General features: G+C 45.6%; 1 long non-coding RNA gene across 1 annotated transcript; it reads right to left on the bottom strand.

Moving 5' to 3' along the window:
- Nucleotides 1–5,418: 5,418 nt before the first annotated feature.
- On the bottom strand, nt 5,419–9,440 carry LOC140219362 (uncharacterized). The gene is made up of 2 exons (XR_011895572.1): nt 9,214–9,440; nt 5,419–5,697 (listed from the first exon to the last, which is right to left on the bottom strand). It is a non-coding gene; the product is annotated as an uncharacterized lncRNA (long non-coding RNA).
- Between the last annotated feature and the right edge of the window lie 12,353 nt (nt 9,441–21,793).

The following is a 21,793-nucleotide window of genomic DNA, read 5'->3' as shown; positions in this document are numbered from 1 at the left end:
CGCGTCCAAGCCGTCGACTACTTTATCTTCGAAGGAATTGCACTTCTTGCGTCGTCACTGATTGTTTTGCTGGATGCGCTTGCGCGATGTACGGCCACGACATGTCTTTGTATTCTGCTTTGCGGTTCTCAATAAATCGTTGCAAGTTGGCGCTCGTGTGTCTTGTCTTTTTCCTGCGTCCTCGTCTGGTTGTGCGCTTTAAGTTCTTAAGTCATATGTCTTACCAACGCGCCCAAACAGCGCCATTACTGATCCAACGGGCCCATGGAGTTTGCGCAAGACAATGGTGCCGTGAACTATGGGATCCACCATATGCGAGGAAGATATCCCAGCCTAATACATGCAAACGTTATTCTCTACCTCTCAGACATGTTTACAGATGGGTACACATTTGATGTGCACTTCACATTTTGCATTTCTATTAGTTTGTGATGTGGGCTTAATCCTTTTGTATGACCAAGGAACTTGCAGAATGTAAGAATTAGTGTTGCAAGTACAGCACTCCCCACTTTATGGACACACATTTTCCGCGGCTCTTAAGTAAAACCTGCTTTTCAGAGAAATTCTTGGAAAGCGCCTGCTTTCCAAGAATTTCAACATATAGCTCCACATGAAGCAACCGTGAACGTTACAGAGCCTGAAAACGCGTTATTGGTTCGCGTTGCGATGATATAAATATGATATTATAAAGCTGTTTAAAGGGGGCAATGAACTTGGTGCAACATATTGCGTGCAGTAGACTGTGGCCACTCAACCTGCGAAATTACAACACTTCGCCGGTCGTTAACCTGCAGGTGAAAACTGCGGTCAGGATACGGGGATAGCCTAGGGCGCTATTAGGTGCCGCTCTTTTGCACTGTAAAATAATATACACCCTTCATGTTAAACAATGGTGTAAATATGTCTATAATTCTCCCCTTAACTCCCAAAAAGGCGGTAAGAATGTGAATTAAAAGACACATTTATGCCCTTGTTCACATTTAAGGGTGCAATTATTTTGCAGTGTGGGCATATTACTGCGCCATACTGCGGTGCTGCAGTTTACTTTGCAGTCTGCAGTGTCTCTAGAATAGCTACACACTGTCGTGCCTCACGACAGACTTTGTTTCAGCTTCAAACTTCATGGCTATTGAGGCTGATATTCGCACAGCAGTTCTGCCCGATACCTGCTTTATTTAAAGACATCGATATGGATACCCACTCCACTGCGTGTATGGTTGTCTCGCGCGTCTTGTCGTTCAGAAAACCACAATAATCCTACGATTGATATTGTGTGGCGTACCGGCTGTCCCAACTATGAAGCGAAGAATTAAGTAATAATTAAAAATAACGGTGAGCTTTACGCAAACGGCACTCGATGTGTGATGAGGCTGCTCATGCTATAGTCATTGTTCTTTTTTTTTCATTCTGTATAAAGCATTATTTTATTAAGTTTGTTTAGCTAACTTTGCATTACTTACCTAGATGAGAAGGCATCAATGCAAATGTTGTGGATTATTTCGCCAAGTGACATCAGATAGCAGCCTTTTAAAGCAACGTAGGTCTTATGGGACCCTTTCTTCCCCAAGAAAGAAAGAAAAAAAAATAAGAGACCGCAAAATAAGAATGAATGAATTCTGGGGTTTTACGTGCCAAAACCACGATTTGATTATGAGATATCCGGGGACTCTGGATTAATTTTGAACACCTGCAGGAGATCTTTAACGTGCCCCCAATGCACGAGACACGGGCCGTTTTGCACTTCGCCCCCATGGAAATGCAGCCGCCGCGGCCGGGCTTTGATCTCGCGACCTCGTGCCTAAACTCACGTTACAATGCCATGTACAACGCAACCGCAAGCCGGAGTGCTGCAGCGCCCTCAAACGTGGGCCTCCTCAAATACTGGCCTTGCTTACCGCAGACATGCATAACGAACGCATCTTCTGCGAGGCAAGACGATCCGATCTGACACTATCGATCAGATGTGATGCGTTCTGATCCAAGTTTTTTTAAAAATTAAATTAAACAGCTTACTAATAGGAAAACATTTTATTTAGACTAAAGGGACGCTAAAGCAAAACACTAAATCAGGTTTACATGGATGAAACATTCCTTTAAAACTCTGCTGTCGTTAATTTCTAAACACTAGGTTGACTATTAGAAGAGAAAATGAAGGTCAAAGTTTGTCTTTTAATTTCGCGCCGAATCACCGATACCGGCACGCCACTATGACGTCACAGACTTCAATGTGTTTTTTTTTTTTTTTTCGTATTTAGGCCGCGGTGGTATAGTAAATGTTCCCGAAATTCGTAATGTTCAATTAAATTAAATTACGGGGTTTTACGTGCCAAAACCACTTTCTGATTATGAGGCACGCCGTAGTGGAGGACTCCGGAAATTTCGACCTCCTGGGGTTCTTTAACGTGCACCTAAATCTAAGTACACGGGTGTTTTCGCCCCCATCGAAATGCGGCCGCCGTGGCCGGGATTCGATCCCGCGACCTCGTGATCAGCAGCCTAACACCATAGCCACTGAGCAACCACGGCGGGTAAATGTTCAATCTTTGGCTCATTTAGAACTGAGTGTAGTCTATCCTTACTGCTAAAAAATAAACTATAGGCCATAGAAGACGCAGTCAAAACTCATGACGTCAGAGCGAACTTGTGCGGGAAATTTAAAAAGACGTTGCGACAGGGTGTTTTGTTATTGCGTTTTTTCTGTCTTGCGAAGCGTGGTATCGTGGTAGAAGGGCAATTTGTAGAAGGGCAATTTGCTGATACAGAAGAAATCATTTTTTCTCTTTAATGTCCCTTTCAAGAAGCTTGTATATGCTGAATCATACATATTAAGGGATATTTTTTCGAGTCCATACATTTATTACTTAGCAGGGTTGCGCCACACTGATGTTCCGAGCTTGCACTACTATTTCGACCATTAAATTATGGATCGCGATTATGTGCACGCACGTTGGTTTTCCGCCCACTGGCTACCAACTTTTGTGTTATTGAAAGCTTTGCTTGGGTAGCGCAGAAGTTGCAAGGAGTTGCAGGACTGCACAGTATGTTCAGATACCAACATCGGAAGAGCTGCAACACGCCTGCTGTGTTGAGTAGCGGATGTCCTGCTTTCACGGTGAGGTTCCTGGTTTCCAGTTCATTTCCGTGCATTTTCTCGCCGTCCTATGTATACGGGTGTCCGTCCTTTGAGTACACGTAATACAACAGAACCCTATGACGCGCTTAGAAATTTTAAAGCGGATATATCTTTATTTGGCTCTTTCGTCCGTTTTCGTTGTGTTCGTACTTTCACCATTGATACAAAGGCGTCGATGCAAGGGAAAGTCCTCCTCCGAACGTCAACTATTACAACTGCATGGTTTGACATTCGCGCGCTATCGTGTGAGAGCTTTCCGGTGGCTGACTGTTTAGATACTGAGGTGGGAGCGCGCGAGAAGGAGAACCATCTTCTCATAGAGTTAACATAACCAACTCTAGAGGAAACTCGAAAGTGGTAACCGCAGAGACGCCTCCATGTTGCTACTCTGCGCAGGCGCTGACGACGAGATGTGATTCAGACGAGACGCGAAATCAACGCGAACCTTGCCTTCCCAGGTCTGGTGGCGCCATCTTGTCTAGGCGGACAAGATGGGTTCTCGCCGGTTAGATGCCTATCTTGAAAGCCATCTGCGGTCGGTACAGAATCCAGTGCGCCAGGGGCTGATGGTTTCGTGTGCGCTGCGTTCCCGCAGGTTCGCTCCAGTCGAAGCGATAGGCAGTACGAAGGTAGATTCGCTCGCTGCTGCTGCCTCTCTTCCTCACGCCAGCGTTTTGAGTGTCCGCGGTCATCGAGTGAGATACGTTCAGGTTTGCTTGTGCACGCGTGGCACCATGCTTGTTAATTTCTTTACTAAGCGAATGTTTACAAGTTCATCCTTACTTGCTATAGCTGTCTAATAATTTGCTATCGTAGTCGACGCTTCGCCTTTGGCGAAACTGGCTTTCTGCATCCTATTTTGATTTCTTGCATTACGAAAATTAAAGGTAGCAACATTGCGACGTTTTTGCAATTTTCCACTTATTTCGCCCAGCTTTTTCTTTAGAGTTAGTATACTAACTCTATGTATTTCTTCTCTCTCCCCCTGCGTGGCGGCAGCTGGAGATGGCAGCGGGAGGAGAGAATTACAGTCGCCTTCCACGCTGGCGTTCGCCACTGCTAGAGACCACACGTATATTATACATTTATAAAAATCAAATTTATTAAAAATTTGCATAAACATAAATGTGTCCTGTCATACCAGATGGGGAGTTCTCGCACTTTTCTTGAAGTCGGGTGATAGAATAGTAATTTTACAGCGAAGCTATATAAAGCTAGGCTTCCGTGCATTTTTGTTCTCCATTAACAAATATCATCATCAATGGCTCATACCCCCGTAAGCATTAATGCTCCCGTAAGCAATAAAAAATGCAATGGCTAATAGCCCCGTAAGGCAGAGGCTACAAGCACTCAGCAAAGTGAAGCGAACAGTGCATAGTCTTTGTAATCGCGCATACAACATACAGAACAGCATGTCGAAAACTGTCATCATCAATGGCTAATATCCCGTGAGCAATGGCTCATACCCCCCCGTAAGCAAGCAAAAAGTGCAATGACTCATAGCCCTGTAAAACTGATGGCTACTCACTTTGCGTGAATTAGCTGCAATGACACTGCTCTTGTTGTCGTTGTCGGCGATCTCAATGTGGGTGTGTCGGTACCGAAAAGGGAGCGGTTTATGCGTTCCGTGTTGCAGACGTATCCCTTGCAATGCCACACCGATCCGGCCCAACCGAACACCCAGCGGTGTACGTGCATCAATTTGACATTATCAAAGAATATTCTTGCAGTTGCGAGTGATCAAGACAATGAGTGTGCCCACCTTTCGTCACGATGACCACCCATCAAGACAATAAACGAGTTCCTACTTTTGTTCAAAATTATGTGTCACCTCCGTGTCCTGTGCTAAACAGTTTCACTGGTCAACCACCTTCGCAGAGCGCAATGGCTCGTGTTTTTAATATTATTATTATTATTATTATTATTATTATTATTATTATTATTATTATTATTATTATTATTATTATTATTATTGTTATTATTATTAATCTAGGAGGGCTAAAAAAAGAAATGGAATAGAAACAATTCGGAAGAGCTTTACTTAATAGCGCCGTAGCTTCTTAGAAGGGTTCGCCTGTTTGTTTACATTCACAAGCATCGATCGTCGCCGGTTATACTGCGCAGTCATTCTTATTTTTATTATCTTTTAAATTTATTTTGCTCCCACATCAGCCAAACGCCATTCCCGGTTAAGGTCGTTAGTCGCAACACCCATTTCTCTCGGGTGATGGCATACCATGATGGGTGATGGTTGTAACTTGTTGACCAAAGGACAAACCAAAGGCAACTTTGTACAAAGGCCTTTACTTTACAGCTGGTGTCAGGGCTGCGGTTGCCCAGCGCTCCGGCTGCTCCCACCGTTGACAACGAAGCAGCACGGAAAGGTGAAATACCACACGCCTCGAGTCACAAGCATGCTTTTGCACATGCGTCGCAGAAGCCGAAACAGGACGAGCCCCCGTGGTGTAGGACGCCACCTCCCGCTGTATAGTTAGGGCTGGCTGACAGACGTCGAGGGCCCTCGCGGGCACGTCCTCGCTGGGACATGTACCTCGCGTGACCAACTGCAAGCAGCGTTAGTCAAGTCTTCGTGAAATCCGTGAAGATCGCATATCAATGTGTGAGCGCGACAACGCCGCTATTGAAATGTGCGAACAAGAAAAGAAAGCAATCTATAGCTTTTACGCACCGAGTGTCTACATAGTTCCAGCACGCTAACCGCTGCAGCATGGCCATTTCATGTATCTCTCCTTCTTGGGGATGGGGAATCGATTTGAACATATAACCACCTAACATCGAAACGCCCAACAGCGAAACATATGACGCATTACGTTACAGACAGTTCTGTGGAATTGGCTGTTTCGAATACGCACGCGCTATACATCCGTATCTATATGACAACTATTTTACTCGTTTCACGGAGCAGACGACATCGCATTTCGTTGGGGAATTGCGTGCGTGGCGTGCGAAGATGGCGACCGGCGCTGGCGGCAACGCTCCGATCGAAGGAGAGAGCACCCTGCGCGATTATCTCTTCAGTTCGAGTGTTAAAATAAGTTTGTTTCTTATTTACTTTGCACAGTTTAGAAAGCGAAATATGCTGCAGTCAGCACAAGAAAACGTGTGCTAATGTGATCATGCCATACGAAGCGCACTGTGGCAGTCTACTTTTGGATGACTGTATGCGTGAACAGTAAAATAAGGTCTGTATACACAACCAAGATGCGTACCCAACTAAGCTCTTCTAGATTGCGCGGAACACGACTGTGAATCTACTTTCAAATATACTAAACTATTGTACCGGATTGCGATGATGAGCGGACAGGACTGATGTCTGAAACGTTCCATGCACATTCCTAAAAGTGGCAATGCATGCGTAAGTTACCCATCCTTTTTCACTACTTCCGAAGGATATCATTACTATCGGAGTGATTTCTTCCCATTCCTTCCCCCGCGTGCTTCTTCTGGACGTTTTTCAAGTCTTTTTACTTCTCTAAGTATGTTTTAAATAATTATTTCTGCTTGGGTTGCCACGCGCCATAATGTACGGATGAAATTAAGTATAAGCACGTTTGCCCGTTTCATAAAGATACAACAAAAACGACTTATAAAATGTCTTGTCTGTGAGCCATCGTCCATAGTCTTCATGTTAGTTGCTTCCCAACTTGACACCTCCAAAGACATTTTTTCACGGACTGTCCTTGTCTAAGGTAGACGGCGGGCATCCGCTGACGGCGCAATATCTTCATATATGATTGGCCCTCGAGTACAAATGATGGCTGGTGTAAGGACCGGCCCGAAGAGTCCGGAGAGATACTTCTACACTGTAATATAACTTAACTCCCCTCGAAGCGAAAGAGGGTGTATATCGGCCTATAACTCACACCCTTACATTCAAAAGTGGCGCATGGGTGTCAGTTATCAACAGATTTGCACCATGTTTTGTTTCTAAGAGCGTAACTTATTCATCTTACTCCCTTAAATGTAAAAGACGGGTGTAAATTGGCTTAACTTACACCCTTACACTCGAGAGGTGTATGGGTGTGAGTTACAGAGAGATTTGCAACCTTTATAAGGCTGCAAATTATTTTACAGTGCACCTGATTGTGGGGAATGGAGCACTCCCACGCGGCGGTCAGAGGGAGGGGAAGGTATTACAGGTGGCGTGAAAGGGCGAGCATTGCGGTCCCGCTCAGTTATGAGCTCGGTATACTCGAGTATCCCTGTCACGGCTGCATGTACCATCACGCTCAAAGCCAAGGGAACGAATATAATGAAGCAAAACGTTCACCAATTTACGTGGGTTCGAACGAATAATCCAACGCACCTCCTCAGCGGGTGCTCTATCTCTGCTACTCAAACACACTTCATTGCAGGTGAATAAAAGTTGCGTCATGCGAAGCGAACTCCCTGAGTTCGCCAAACTGTTTTAACGGTTCACAATAGGGACAGCCTCTTAAAATACAAATTTCTTCCTTGATTGACATATGACTGAGGAGAGATGCGCCTTATAAATCAATTTTCATTAATAAAAAAGCGAAGTGGGCAAACATTTTTTTCGGACAGCAAAAAGTTTTATATCCCAGTTTTGATTATGTTTTTAGTTTAATAAAATCTTATTTGGATACTCTTTTGTGGCCTTTGAAAGTATAAGAAGGTCTCTTGTGCAAGTTCGGATCACTGTATTATATGACAAAGAGAATGTTATTATTCCACATATATAGTGCACAGATTGCCAGGAAAGCACTGCATTAGTTTTGTATTGCTGTATTACTTAAAGGCAAAAAAAATAATCCTAAGTACCATTTTGCAAAACATTGTCGAGTGCTTTCTAAAATATCCGGGAACTATAATAAAACCTAGGTACTTGTATTCTACGCATACTTTTTCATATGCGTGCGAAATTTGTTTTTAATTTCGGTAATGGCTACGGGCTTCGTCGTTACTCCTATCTCACGATGAGAAAATATAGCTGCTCAAAAAGCTTCCACAACGTAATAAAACAATAAAACGAATTTAGCCAAAACGTGAAAAATTATTTAATAATTCCGACAAGGCGAAATTAAGTAGCAGAGCTTACGGGTAAGCAAATGTGGGTCATGTTCAAAACTTTTCGTGTTTATTTTTTTTCGGATACAGATGAGCAGACATATATTCGAATTACTCTTTTAATTTCTTGGCGAGTTCAATACACAGGGGGCGACCTACATCCGTGTTCGCCCTATTTACGAGAAAATACGGTATATTCCACCGGCTCTCTCTTCTATTTAAGGACTGTGTATTTTATGAAGCATACAAGAAATATGGACGGCACATGCAGTTGCGTTGCCCGTTATCTAGCTTAATTATGTTCGTCTTGTTTGCGGCCCGGATAGAATAATCTATAAATTGAACTGGCGAGCCACTCCCCCCCCCTAGGGAACACCCAATTATGAACCGGTGGTGTTGCTGTTTGCTGTCGCACTACTAATTGCTGTTCATTACCTCTGCGAGGCTTAACTGCCTGCTCCTCACTGCTTGTTACGTGCACCGTACTAGCACCGCTACGTGTGTACCGTAGCGCACACCACCATAGCTCTCGCCTGGAACAGCTGCTGCTATTAGCACATGGATTTCATCCACGTGTTGGTGGCCTATCAGTTTCACCTTAGGAGTGTTATTAGGCGCACTGACGGACGAGGACAAGCCAGTAACCACACACAAGGGATATACTCGTGCTTGCTCGTTCTCGTTGTCAATGCGCTTAAACAATCCTAAGTATGTCTCATACCAACAAGGCCGCCAACGCCAACGTTTGTCAAGTTGGTTTGCCCGCCAATTATAGTGAAACCCAACGATACATTATCTACGGTATCAACGGCGCGAAATATGAAATACATATCGTACTGGTACTCCACGTCGTCTTCTTCCAAAAAGCGGCAATAATCACCGAGCTGAACTGTCTTGCGCTTACGGGCGACGCGATGATTGTTCGGGTCGTTTTATCCAGCAGATCGGACACCGCAACATCGCATCGCTATATACATCAATGTGGCACCTGTATACGCACGTATATATAATTAGAATGTCGGCATATATACCTGAAGCTTGTGCGCAGCCTTTGGCGACGAGTGCCATGTCGAGTGACCCGAAAATCCTCGGAATACAAATGGCTGCTCGCGGGCGCCGCACGTGGCGCCGAACCTCGGGTCTCGTGCTCCGAACCTTGGCCAGACTCTCGTGAACTTTGTGATTCCGATGAACTCGCGCGCGGCTGTCGTTGGCGTCGATTAGCAGCAGCGGCGGTCCGCCGCTCTAGAGCCTGCAGTAACCTAATGGGAAACCAATCAAAGTCCGAGGTTTTAAAGGTGCCAAAAACCACAATCGATCATTACCGAGGCATGTCGTAGCGTGGGGATTATTTTGGCCACCTGCGATTTTCTTTTAACGTACATCCAACGCACGTTTTCTGTTGCTCGCAGCTGGGTCGTCTATTACTTGGTAAGCTTTAAGAAATGATCGCCGATCATAACGCAATAACTTTGCTGTATACCATTTGGTCGCCTGTGGTAAAGCCACCTCCCAATAAGATATCATAATGCGAATGTGCTTGAAGTTATAGCTTGTTTCTCTTGGTCCGTCTTTGGCCGATTTCCGAATTCCATAGTTTTATTAGGTTCGCAAACAGGCTTTTGATTTCGCTGTTCTTGCTTTGAGGGCACCTCTCTTTGCGTTGGTGCACATGAGGAGATGGGGGCAGAGTGCGGAGAGAGCGAGAGAGAGAGAACTTTATCCCATCTTAAAGGGAAAGGGGCTGCGAGAAGAAGGCGAGAAAGGTTATTCTACTCGCGGTAGGCCTCCTCTACTACCAGTGGGGAGTTATTCATTGCATCTTATAAAGCCCCCAGTTAAAGCTCGCATAAACACCTTAACGACTCTTGCTGTAAAAATATGAATTATACAGCGACGGTGGTAGGTAACGACAGTGGCGAGGTTTTAGTACAGTACATGTTTAACAATCGTGCGCCAATAGCGTATATATATACCTGCGTAGCAGCGTCTGCCGTGCTAGGGAGGCAGCAGCAGGAACCCTTGAGCACCAGCTCATCTCGTAGGTGCGGCGACTGCGACGGCTGGAAGCAGGGAGCCCGGCACCTCGATTGAGGGCACTCGGTGTCGTTCCTTCCACATGGCCGCGCACGTACTCGCGTGTTGTGGACGTCACTCTGCAGCTACGCCCTACGTCTGGCCGTCGGCCTCCCGCTGCGTTCTCCATATCGGTGTCCACGGTGGACCGGCCGGGCGGGGCACGGGACCACTACGTTCCAGTTGAATACTGCGAACACTGGATGCACCTGCAAGATGACGGAGCAATCGTAATAATGTAAAATTGGAAGCCATACTTCTTTTTCGCGACTTCGTGCCTCTCGTCAAGATGGCCGCGTGAAAACAGCGACCAGAGCTCAGATGCGCTGCATGAGTGACTGACTGAGCAGAACAGCGAGTCTGTGAGCAATCGAACACGACTCTTGCCTCTCTGCTATAAAAAAAAAAAGAATAAGTTTTGACACAAGACACTACAGAGAATTCGATAAAAGCCCGATATGAATCTCTCACTAAAGGCAAATGAACATGATCAATAGGTTGGATATATGTATGTCTGTTGGGGAAATTATCAAAGGTAGCAACAGCAGAAAAAAGCTTGAAAGCTTCCCTGGGTGCTAATTATTCGATCAAAGCTTAATATATGGCACTATGTTTTTTTTAATATATATATGCTATTAGCATGTGGTTTGTACGAATATAAGCAGCGTTTGTAGTACCTATGACCCTTATGCCAGTAATATGTAGCCGAATGTGGCGCAGTTGCCAAGGTGAAAACACGGGTGGCTGTTGTTGTAAAGCTGGACAAGTCCATACACCCCTGCCCACAGAACATTACGTAATGTTGGAATGTTCAAAGAAACAAGAAAAAAAAACGACAGGTGAGAATTGTGCGAGTGCTCTTGATGTGGCTGTATCTGCGATATAGCGTTAACAAAAGTGCACTCCAGCCGCGTACCATATTGCTTGTTACTACGACAAATAAAAAGTAAATCAACCTAAGATAAGTTCTGGAGTTTTACATGCCGAAACCACGATATGATTACGAGGTACGGCGTAGTGGCGGACAGCGGTATAAAATAGTTGTGGCACTTAATGAGAAATTTAGAAGCAGTGTCAATTTAACCGCAACATAATGTCCATAGTTTCTTTCCTTGCCATTGCTAGACAGAATCGGCTGAAGAGAAGTTGCGTACACCATGACGGGAGGAGATGACAGAGAGAGGACACTGCGGAATAATTACGACCACCTGGGATTCCTCAACGTACGGCAATTGCTGCGTTATAGCCACAGGGATACATTCGCTCAAAACATGCGATTGATTTAATTGTTGTTGCAACAAAACCTCGGCGTCTACCTCATGCATATGGTGTTAGGAGTTTGTGGCTAGCCGTCGTTGCCATGTTGACGACGACGACGAAGTTGAGCCTCCGCATGCTCCGCGCGCTCGAGCCAGGGGCCGTATTCTGCGACGATCACTTCCGGCTATAGTATGAGCAGATTTTTTTTTTTTTTTTTTGGCTCGTTGAGTACTACGTCACGCGAAGGCGATATAATCGCCGAAGTGATCGTCGCACAATACGTCCCAGGTGGCAAGCTAGAGATAGAGAACATCTGGGCAACTCGGCTGCGGCAGCGATACGGCTGGCGGTCTGTTCGTTCGAAGGAAACCTCGACAAAGATGGAGGACACAGTTCGCCTCACGCTTCCTCACAATTAGTACCCCTGCCACCGATACGTAAAAAAAAAAAAAGGCACCATGCTCATTTGCCTAAATTCTGGCGATTAGCGTGCCAAGACGGGGATCTGATTATGACGCACGCCGATATAGTGGGGGACTCCGGATTTAAATTTTGACCCCCCCCCCCCTTCCTGAGGTTCTTTACCGTGCACCAAATGCAAGGTACACGGGTACATTTCTTTCTTTTTTTTTCAATTTCGCCCCAGTCGAAATGCGGCCGTGGGACTTCGAACCGCGCCCTCGGGCAGCGCAACGCCCAAGGCACTGTTATGTCGTCGACGGCACAGCAGTAAGCCTCCTAAGCTAACGGGTTTTCACAATGGTCAGAAAAAAAAAAAGAATAGCGCCCAGCACGTGACATTCGAGCATGATCCATGCTTGACAAGCAGCATATCTTCTTTAACTGCAAACTAGTTTTTTAATGGAAAGATCCACTTACCCGACTGCGTCGTCTCGCAGCCACCGACGAAAACGGAATGCTGGCTGACAGTGCACGCGTCGATAGCGCGAGGGGCGCCCGTGCCGTGCACAGCCCTGCGCGTGCCAAGAACATTGGAGAAATTAAAAAAAAAAAAATTAGGTCACGTGATTTGAGCGTCGTAGTTTTGGCATCGCCGTGCACATCCCTGCAAGTTTCGGGAAGAATAGAAGAAAAAGAAAACGAATACCGCGGTCGTGTGATCCGAGTTTTGCATACACGGCGCAGTTGAAGCAGTGGTGAAGCGAGCGGCATCACAACGTTCGCATTGGGAGGAGAATGCGGGCTTCCCCGCTTCCGGCACTGCTCTCCACGCTAACGTTGGGACGGCGAGTTCTCATTGTCGGGAAAAAAATTTCAACTCTTTTAAATCAAGAGACGTGGACAACTACATGGTTAAATCAACCATGTAGTTTCGCCAAGCGAAGCTGCGCGGCCGCTTGCGCGAAGAATTTTGCACGTGGTTAATGTTGACCACGTGTACTGAATTAAGGGTTCAAGAGGGGGGAACTTTGGGCCAGTTGGATCGACATGTTTGAAGAGGAAAAAAAAACCGCGACTTCAGACGGGACGTGACGAAGACACGACAGGACAGGACAGGACGAGTGGTAACTAACAACTGTACGCCATCATGCTGGTGAAAGTAGAAGATGATGATATTTATTTTTGTTGTGTTTCGCTTTTTTTGTGTTGTTCTTCGTTTCTACTGTTAGAAAAAATTTCTCTTAAGCTACCTCCTGCCGCCCGTTTCATGGCCTAACGCCTTTTAGTGGGTACTGGGTATTGGGTCCTAACGCACCCCAGCACAAGCACAAGTGGACCGAGGAAGATCACTCGAAATCGCCCGAGGCTGCCAAACACCATTCGGGATCACGCGCAGAACTGAAGTACCATTCGGAGTCGCACGAGCCGGTGCAGTCAAAGCCCGAACACAATCCGAAGAAAGCCGAAAAGCTTGCCGCGAAATGCATTCGAAGTCGCCGGTTGAAATGGTTTAATTGTTTTTTTCCATTCTGAGCATTCTTTCTATATAGGCCTTCGCCCTGCAGTGGACATAAAAGATGATGATGATGATGATGGTGGTGGTGGTGGTGGTGGTGGTGATGATGATGATGATGATGATGATGATGATGATGACGATGATGATGATGATATGACCCCTTTTAGTATTGTAACTACCACAGGGATGTTTGCTCAGCCATGGAGAAATTTATAGTTGTCTCAGAGAGATTTTCCTAAGTGCTTCATACGTTATATTTATTCATTTCTTCCGGACAATTTTACCAATTTCATTAGTAACTGCAACTCACTAACACCATTCAAATCTTGGCCGATCCCCCTTATTGGCTATGCGCCACTATAAAAGGAAAACCAAACCAAACCGAACCAAAAAGAGCAGAACCTGGGGCAAGAGATTGAGCCGAAGTCTATGGAAAAGAAGCGTTCCAAGTAGCGCGAGCAGAGTGGATATGACAAGCCGCACGTTTCAATCCATCCAGCGTGACCGATCCCCTTTGCGCGTACGAGCCAAATTTGAGCCTGCAACAACAACAACAACAACCACAGCATCGAAACCAGACACTGTCGCAGCTGCACTGCAGGAGTCGCAACGACAGCCTCAGCAATCACACGGAGAACAACATCCACACGCGAACAAGCGGAGCACATCATACTGTGAAGCGATTCCATATATATACGCCGGGGCGATCGTTTCCAAGTTTTACGGAACATTTTTTTTTTAAATCGCCTGTTCCAGCTATAACATTATTCCAGTCCTTGGGCTGGATTATTCAGAGAGGCGGACTTGCACGAAAAATCGAAACACACATTGAACTAATTACACAAAAAATTCCCTAATTAACTTCTTAATTACTCTTACGGCACATACTACAATTTACGCATTGTAGCCGGTGAGTTTGCGAAGCGTATCCGCTTGGAACGAATTCCCAGAGTCATACCAGTTTGGAAATAATATTCCCCAAGGTGTGCGACCAAAAATACGCGGGCGTTCCAGTTACTTCTGTGCGTTAATGCGTGAAAGAGCGTTCTCTTAAAAGCAAGTGTAACAGCAGCGCGTTTTTACGGCGAGTCTGATGTCGCATATCTCCGTGTAGGTGCGCCGACCGAGCAATCGGATTTTATTTTCGTCGCTACCTGACAGCCTTTTGTCGCCGCTGTGCCTTCGGACTCCTATTGCATGACGCACTGTCAGGGTGGGTTTCTTCAGACTTCTCGAGTTGTCCACGAGCCGCCTCAGATACACGCTTTGTCAGCTCCACAATGGGAAACAACTCACCGGCGCCTGCCATTGGCACCTCGGCGGGAAGGCATGCGGTGACATGTTCGCGTTTAAAAAAGAGCCAAGCTGCTTTCCACTTCACGCGCCTATCGCGGAAACCGTTCCGAAAGAACACATTTAGACAGATAAGTTGTTATAAAAATGAAAAAAAAAGGAATTTCCAGTTAGCTTTACCAGCGTGAGGCAGCTTTGATGCAACTTAGAAAAGGAGAAGGAATAGAAAAATGGGGGCGACTTCACTGGGATCCAGCCACAGGGATGCTTTTCTTGCAGTTTACAATTTTATTAGAGAGACAAAAAGAGTACCTTGCTGATTTTCTACAATTATCCATAGTTTCTATTATTTCATTTCTTTACGTTAAATTATTTTATCAAAATTCTTAACAATATTTTCATAGCAAGTCTAAATTACAGTTCTATCGTCCCACGCTCCACTATTCCAATCTAGTTTCTCTATACTTCTAACCTTACGGAAAACCGCCTGCTTCTTGGCCAATCCCCCATAGTGGCTACGCGCCACTGTCTGGGACACAGGACAAGACAAGACGGGGAAATGGGATGAAATTTCAAGGGGCAGATGCCACTGCAATTAAGATCATCACCAGCATATAACGCTGGCAGTTTCGCACACTCAGATGTTCTAATGTTAAAGCCCACCAACGAGTCCGTCAGGTCTCGGTGTCGCACTGAACTCCGGCACGCCTATCAATTTTTCTTCGCAGGCATCTTGAAGCGGCAGGTCTAGGAGTTTTTAATATTTAAGCCCCACATTTCTAAATCGTTCGTACAGCAATCCACCTTGACTCGAGAAAGCAGAGGGCGGAGCTCTAAGAAAGCTTCACGCCGATCAAAGCGCGATGATGATGATGAAAAACTTTATTTATCCCTCTTTACAGGGAAGGGGGCAATGGAATAGAGGGTGGGGGGAGGAACTACGAGTTTTTTTTTCTTTTCAATCTAGTGCTGTCAACTTCTACGGAGTAAAATTTTTGTTGCGATGGGAATTATATGGGCACTCCAAGCGAATTATTCCAGTTGTCGCCGTCGCCGTGAGGTTCCGTATACATCAACACGATAGCGTTAAGGGCCCCGTGTCGCCGAAAATCCTGTGACGGTGTCGGCAGCGGCGCCGGAGTCTGCGTCGGCGGAGTCGTCCGTGAGCGAAAATTTCCGTATATATTTAGGTATATGTATATGCCACGCCTTGCTAAATGACATGCGGCGTATGCGGGTTACATTTAATTCCACACCATTGTACCACTAAAGTTGTTCATACCATGTATCACATTCTCGGCGAAGTCATTCCCCGAAATTTGGGAATGACAGCCCACAAACAAATGTCATGAAACAAAACACCGACAGCGCATGCCTTTTATGTAAAATCTTCTCAGACTTAAAAAAAATCATGAGCCATTCCACTCTGTGAAGGCGGTTGACCAGCGAAGCTGTTTAGCACACGACACGGCGGTGACAATTTTGAACTAACGTACGTACTCATTTATTGTCTTGATGGTTGGTCATCGTGACGAAAGGTACGCACACTCATTGTCTTGATCGGTGGTCATTATTTTACTCGCAACTGCAATCACATTCTTTGATAAGAATGATAATGTGAAATCGATGCACGTACGGAAGGAGGTCCCGATACAGTCTTTGACTACACAGTAAAATAATTTACACCCTTGACGGTGAGAATTGCGAGTCATAACACCCTCGAAGGGTGTTTTCATTCTAGAAATATCCCATCGTCATGACTTCTTGCGAAGCGTAGGGCAGTTCTAGATGTCATAACACCCTTTTACCCACCAAAAGGGTGCACTGACTAAGAATATTGGGGGTGGGTGCAAGGGTGTTTTTGTTTATTTTTATTACATTCACAAACATACAGTTGTACAAAGAGACAGCGTGTCCCACGGCACTACAAACCAGTGGCGCATCCAGAAGCGGGCCCTCCCCTACCCCAACCCCTTCCCCCCGAGACATGTCGGACTTTCAATGCCGACAAAACGCCTGAAGAGTGTTCCCCACCGTTTCACTGTCTGTTTTGATGAGCCATTTTAAATATGTCCTGCGAAAAACCTGTTGCTGAAGCACTACTATTATGTCATAGTGGGCTAGGTGGCACACAGTTCTCAAATCTCGTCACGCACAAATTCCGCGGAATCCAAAAGCGCGCACATACTTTTTTTAGCATTGAATATTTAACCAAAAAGAAAAATGTTCAAAACGTTTTCAGCAAGGCAGAACAAGTGCAGCTCTTGCTTGTGGGACGCCAGCAATCCAGCAAAATGAATAGGCCACGTGACAGCATGCAGCCGGACGCGCCACAATTGCTCCAAAGCAATGCGGTCGTCTAGGTTTCTTTCAAGCACAACGAAACAGGCAGAAAAGGGGGCGACGAACCATACTCGGACAAAAGATACGCCGATTCGGGAAGATTTGACCCCACCTGAGATTCTTTCGCGGAATCAATAACCCCAATTCGTTCTGCTTCTCTGACGTTTAAAAACAAGGTAGCTTCGTAGGCAAACTTGAGCCTTCTCACCCACCACAATGCTTTGATCAAGCAGCCTCTACAGAAAGAGCCGTGCAAAACGCTCGTGGCTTCGCGTCTGCGTCAATTTACGAAGCTGGCTGTACAAAAAGAAACTATTAAGTTTGTAGTTGTATAGGTAAGGAAAGTTCTACTGGCTTACAAACAGCTGCCAGAACAGAGTGCTGAAAAAGAAAGGGAGGGAAATGTGAGAAAGTATAGAGAACCAACGTACAATTTGCGATGCATATAGTATTTGCCACACCGACTAACAGCGCTATTTACTCAAATATTTCCCCTCCCAAATTGGAGACAGTATTATTGCCTGCATGGATAGGACATTAAGCCAATCATTATAGATAGAATGAGATTCCAGAAATTGGGGGGCCATTTGCAGACCCATCTTTGTTCACGGAACAGTGGCGAGGCATTTTTCAAGTGTGCGCGCGATTGCCCACCTGCAAAGTACGTTCGAGATGTCTTGGCATATGCAGACCTGCGCGAGACTCGCCCGTCTCCCCTCGCGAGACGGGTAGGACAGGTGCACATGCTGAATACGGGAAATACTTTGTAGAATGAAATTGAACTCTGTCAAAACACCAGAGCTCTGGATGACAGGTTACAGTGTGCACAGAGGCGTTCTGCTAGATTTTAAAGCGAAGCTTTCTATGCCTCCTCCCTTATAATTTCCAATTCTGCTGCTGCTGCTGTCACTGCCTTGCCAGCCGCGGCGGTGGGTGGTTTTAGAGCGTGCATAATGTACATGAGAGGGACTCGGGGAAGGCGTGTGCGAGCCCTTTTAGCGAGAACTTTGTGGGCATCGCTACAATACTCTCTGGACCCCTTTGGCCGTCATAATGCCCACTGAAACACCCTGGTCATCGACACAATGGCATCTGGAAGACTAACGACGAGACAAGAGAATGTTTAAAGCCAACACCCAGACGAACTGGGTAAATAATGCCACTATTCGCCGTGGCAGCTCGCATACATGGGATGATCGCCGGAGAAGGTAAGGGCGCTGTCGCCGTGGTCGCCCTTTTGTGCCCCGTGTCCCCTCCAGGGCTAGTCACTTCAGCATGGAATACCAACTAGCCCGGTCTCACACTCTACAAACACAAAGCATGCTTCGTTTGGGGTCTCCTCAATAAAAGGAGGACTACTACTAAACATGGCAACAGTTGCGGGCAAACAGTAATAATTTTACTTCAAGGTATGAAAGGGCACGTTTCTGCTATTTCTAAAAAGTAAGCACCGCGCAGTTTTGTCCACGTGGATCACTGACTCAGGGCATGCAGAGACGCAAAGCCGCACTAAAGCACCGCAGCGTCAAGACGACAACACGCAAACGGCTGTTCGGCAAATCAACGCTTCAGCCCCGATGCGATGCGCTCGTGTAAGGGAATTAGAGCGTTAACTTTCACGTAAGCTACGAAAAATGGCGTGCAACAGCGCCTCGAGCAAGCACGTCTTTCTGTATTATAACATTCAACATCACATCACGACTGTGGTAGGCCGTCAACATCATCGCCAAATATCGTCAGTGAACGCAAATAGAACAGCAAGCTGCGCTTATGTCGATTCCCACAGTGCGTGGGATCTGCCTCTGTTGTTTATTATAATAATAATAATAATAATAATAATAATAATAATAATAATAATAATAATAATAATAATAATAATAATAATAATAATTGCTTAGAGGTAGCGTAAAATAAATAGCCTCGAAAGTAATATACACACGTAGTTTAAAAGAATATATGTATTTATGCCTTGAAAACGAAACCGAAATTGAAATAACTTCCACCGACGGGTGTCGCCGCGATCGCTGCTGAGTCTCGCGGCGGGCCGCCGGGTGGCGCATTTACATTCGCTCGCCTGTGCAGCCGGTCGACTGCAGCGCCGCCCCCGCGGCGCCAACGGGAACTATATATCTAGGTAACTTTTCGCCCTAGGGGAGCGTAGGTCCCTAGTCGTCGTGTAGAAAACGCGCCTAGCTCCTGAAATGCCCTAGTCCCCATGCGCGCGCGCGCGGGGCCCATAGAAATATGCGCTAGCGCAGGGTTTGTGCCAACTCGCCGGAGCAGACAATCAACAGGGTGGGAGGTTCGTTGCGCGTGCACGCAAGCAGCACGACCACGAACGAAGCGATACAAGGCGGAACAGCGAGTTTTACGGCAATCGAAGCTGTGTGTGTGTGTGTGTGTGTGACGCGCTTGGTGTGTGCAAAGAGCAATTAAGTTGCGTGTGTGACGAATGTGTATGCGCAAAATAGCACGACCACGAACGAAGGTGGAACATCGCGTTTTGGCATTTGGTGTGCGCAGAGCAATCGAGTTGCGTGTGTGACGTGTTTGTTCGCGCAAACAGCACGACCACGAACGAAGCGATGCAAGGTGGAACAGCGCGTGTTGCACAATCGAGTTGTGTGTGACGCGTTTGTGATGCGCAAACAGCACGACGACGATCGTCTTCTAAAACTGCGCCAGAGCAAACCGATTGTTGTGTGCTACATACGTATTGCGCGGGCGTTAAAACTAGAGTAACACGGGATTGCGACGCGACCAGCCGCAGTGTATAGGACATGTACGTACGTACGTACTTTTTTGTAATGTGGTCAATCTTAAAAGGACGATGGCATTTCTGCACCGGCGGAGAAGTGGGAAATCGTGATTAAATTTGGCGATCATTGTTAAAAGCAAAGGCTTACCCTTAATTAAAGGTTATCCCCTACCTTCTACTGAAATTGCAGCCTCTAGTAGTCTTCATGCACTATTGTAATCATGACACCATACGACGATACCCTCTGACGTGGGGCCCAGACTACTGGAGAGCTGGTTGATCAAGCTTGCTCAATAAACTTGACCTTTTGTTCTTTGATTATGCTACAGTGCTAGAGCGTAGTTTCTTGCTATTAGTAAACAGGCAAGACAACAAAGCATTGCTACTCTACTCCTGTTGTGGCTCTTCAGTCAATGACACTAGAGGGGAAAGGAATCGAGATCCAAGCCACGGGGCAAATTGTGTTTAGCCAGTCTTAAACACCCTTAACTCAATGTTTTAAATGCCTGTGTGGTTGATACCTTGTCTAGTGGAACTTCTTGCCATCCCCAAAATGTGCATAGCACCAGAGGTATAGTTTGACAGCTGTAAGCAGTGCAATTAAGGAAGTGCAGTACCTGTATTGCAGCTTTACACCGGCTAAGATATTGAAGCTTGGGAGTATGTTCATATTTCTCAACTATAGTGTGGCAAGAACTTGTAATCCGCCCTCAAGTTCTGCTAGAGCACAAGCTACTGTTGCTCTTTTGTGCAGCTAGTGTCAGCAGACAAGCTTGCAGTATTGCTAGGTAGAAAAGCACTTAGGCTTCACGACCATCCAAGTCATAAATGAATAAGTGCATGGCTAGAAGATGTAAATTGCAAGAAACAGTTCAAATGCCATTGAGCATAGTTGCGCTATTGCAATGTATCCTTCGGAGCATTGTACGAGCCATGGTAGTTCCCACATTGTGTTGAAGTGCCATACCAGTGACATATGATAATGATGCTAGTGTGATCCAGTGTGGCTGTACTTTGTTCTATAAAAACTTTTCATGTGTTTTAGATTATATTTAGTGCAGTATCTGAAAGGTTATGCGCAGATGATGATAGTTGACCTTACAGCCATTTTTTCTATACAGTCCTTCACTTTCCATCAAGTTCAGCAAATCATTGAAGCCCCAAAATAACACATTTAATATTGGTACTCAGATTGAACAGTTTCAGTTCTATGTGTATGTTTCAGAGAACTGGACCAAACATCAAGAATGAAAATTTAGCTACCTATTGATGCTGTAGCTTTAGGCTCTGCAAGAACCATTTATCTGCAGCACCCAACTTATCCCGTATTTGACGGATCATGATAGATGTGTGAAGAAGCACGAGTGTTATGCAGAACAGTTTTCAAGAGGTAATGAATCTCTACCATATAATTCATAAATAACTGGAAGGCTTCTCCTAAGGAAATGTTCGTGCTCTGCACTGTAACATTGACAAGTCCCTCCCTAAGATAAGGTGATAAAGAGAGCTGGTTTTATGAATCTGTTGTATTTCCACAATTTTAACATGGTATAAGTGAGGCCCAAGGCATAAATGGGACTGCGTGCTGTTCTGTATGCGTGCTACAGATCAATAGTAGCCAATCAATAGCCATTTTATTGAAGATGCAAACTGGATCATATCCTAGGGCCAACTCACTGTCAATGAAAACTGTGATACTGGCTTCCTGCACTGTTTATTGATCATGGACTTCTATTTGAGGTGCGATTGAAGTCCCTCAATATCTTAAACTATGAGTTGCAACTGGGAGAACGTGTCCATTCATTAGGACTACACTTTTTGTATTTAGCTCTCATCATTGTAAACAGCTTCATAATGAGAGGAACCTCAGACGAAATGCTTATTTTTTCCTGGCTTCTTTGTAAGCACTAACTATGGACATGTAAACAAGGTAATCTTGCATTTATCCTGCCTACAAGTGCCT

Source organism: Dermacentor andersoni, chromosome 7 (assembly GCF_023375885.2).
Source record: "Dermacentor andersoni chromosome 7, qqDerAnde1_hic_scaffold, whole genome shotgun sequence".
Classification (NCBI taxonomy): Eukaryota; Metazoa; Arthropoda; class Arachnida; order Ixodida; family Ixodidae; genus Dermacentor; species Dermacentor andersoni.
The sequence above is the reverse complement of the archived record's forward strand: the minus strand, read 5'-3'. Positions and strand labels throughout refer to the sequence as shown.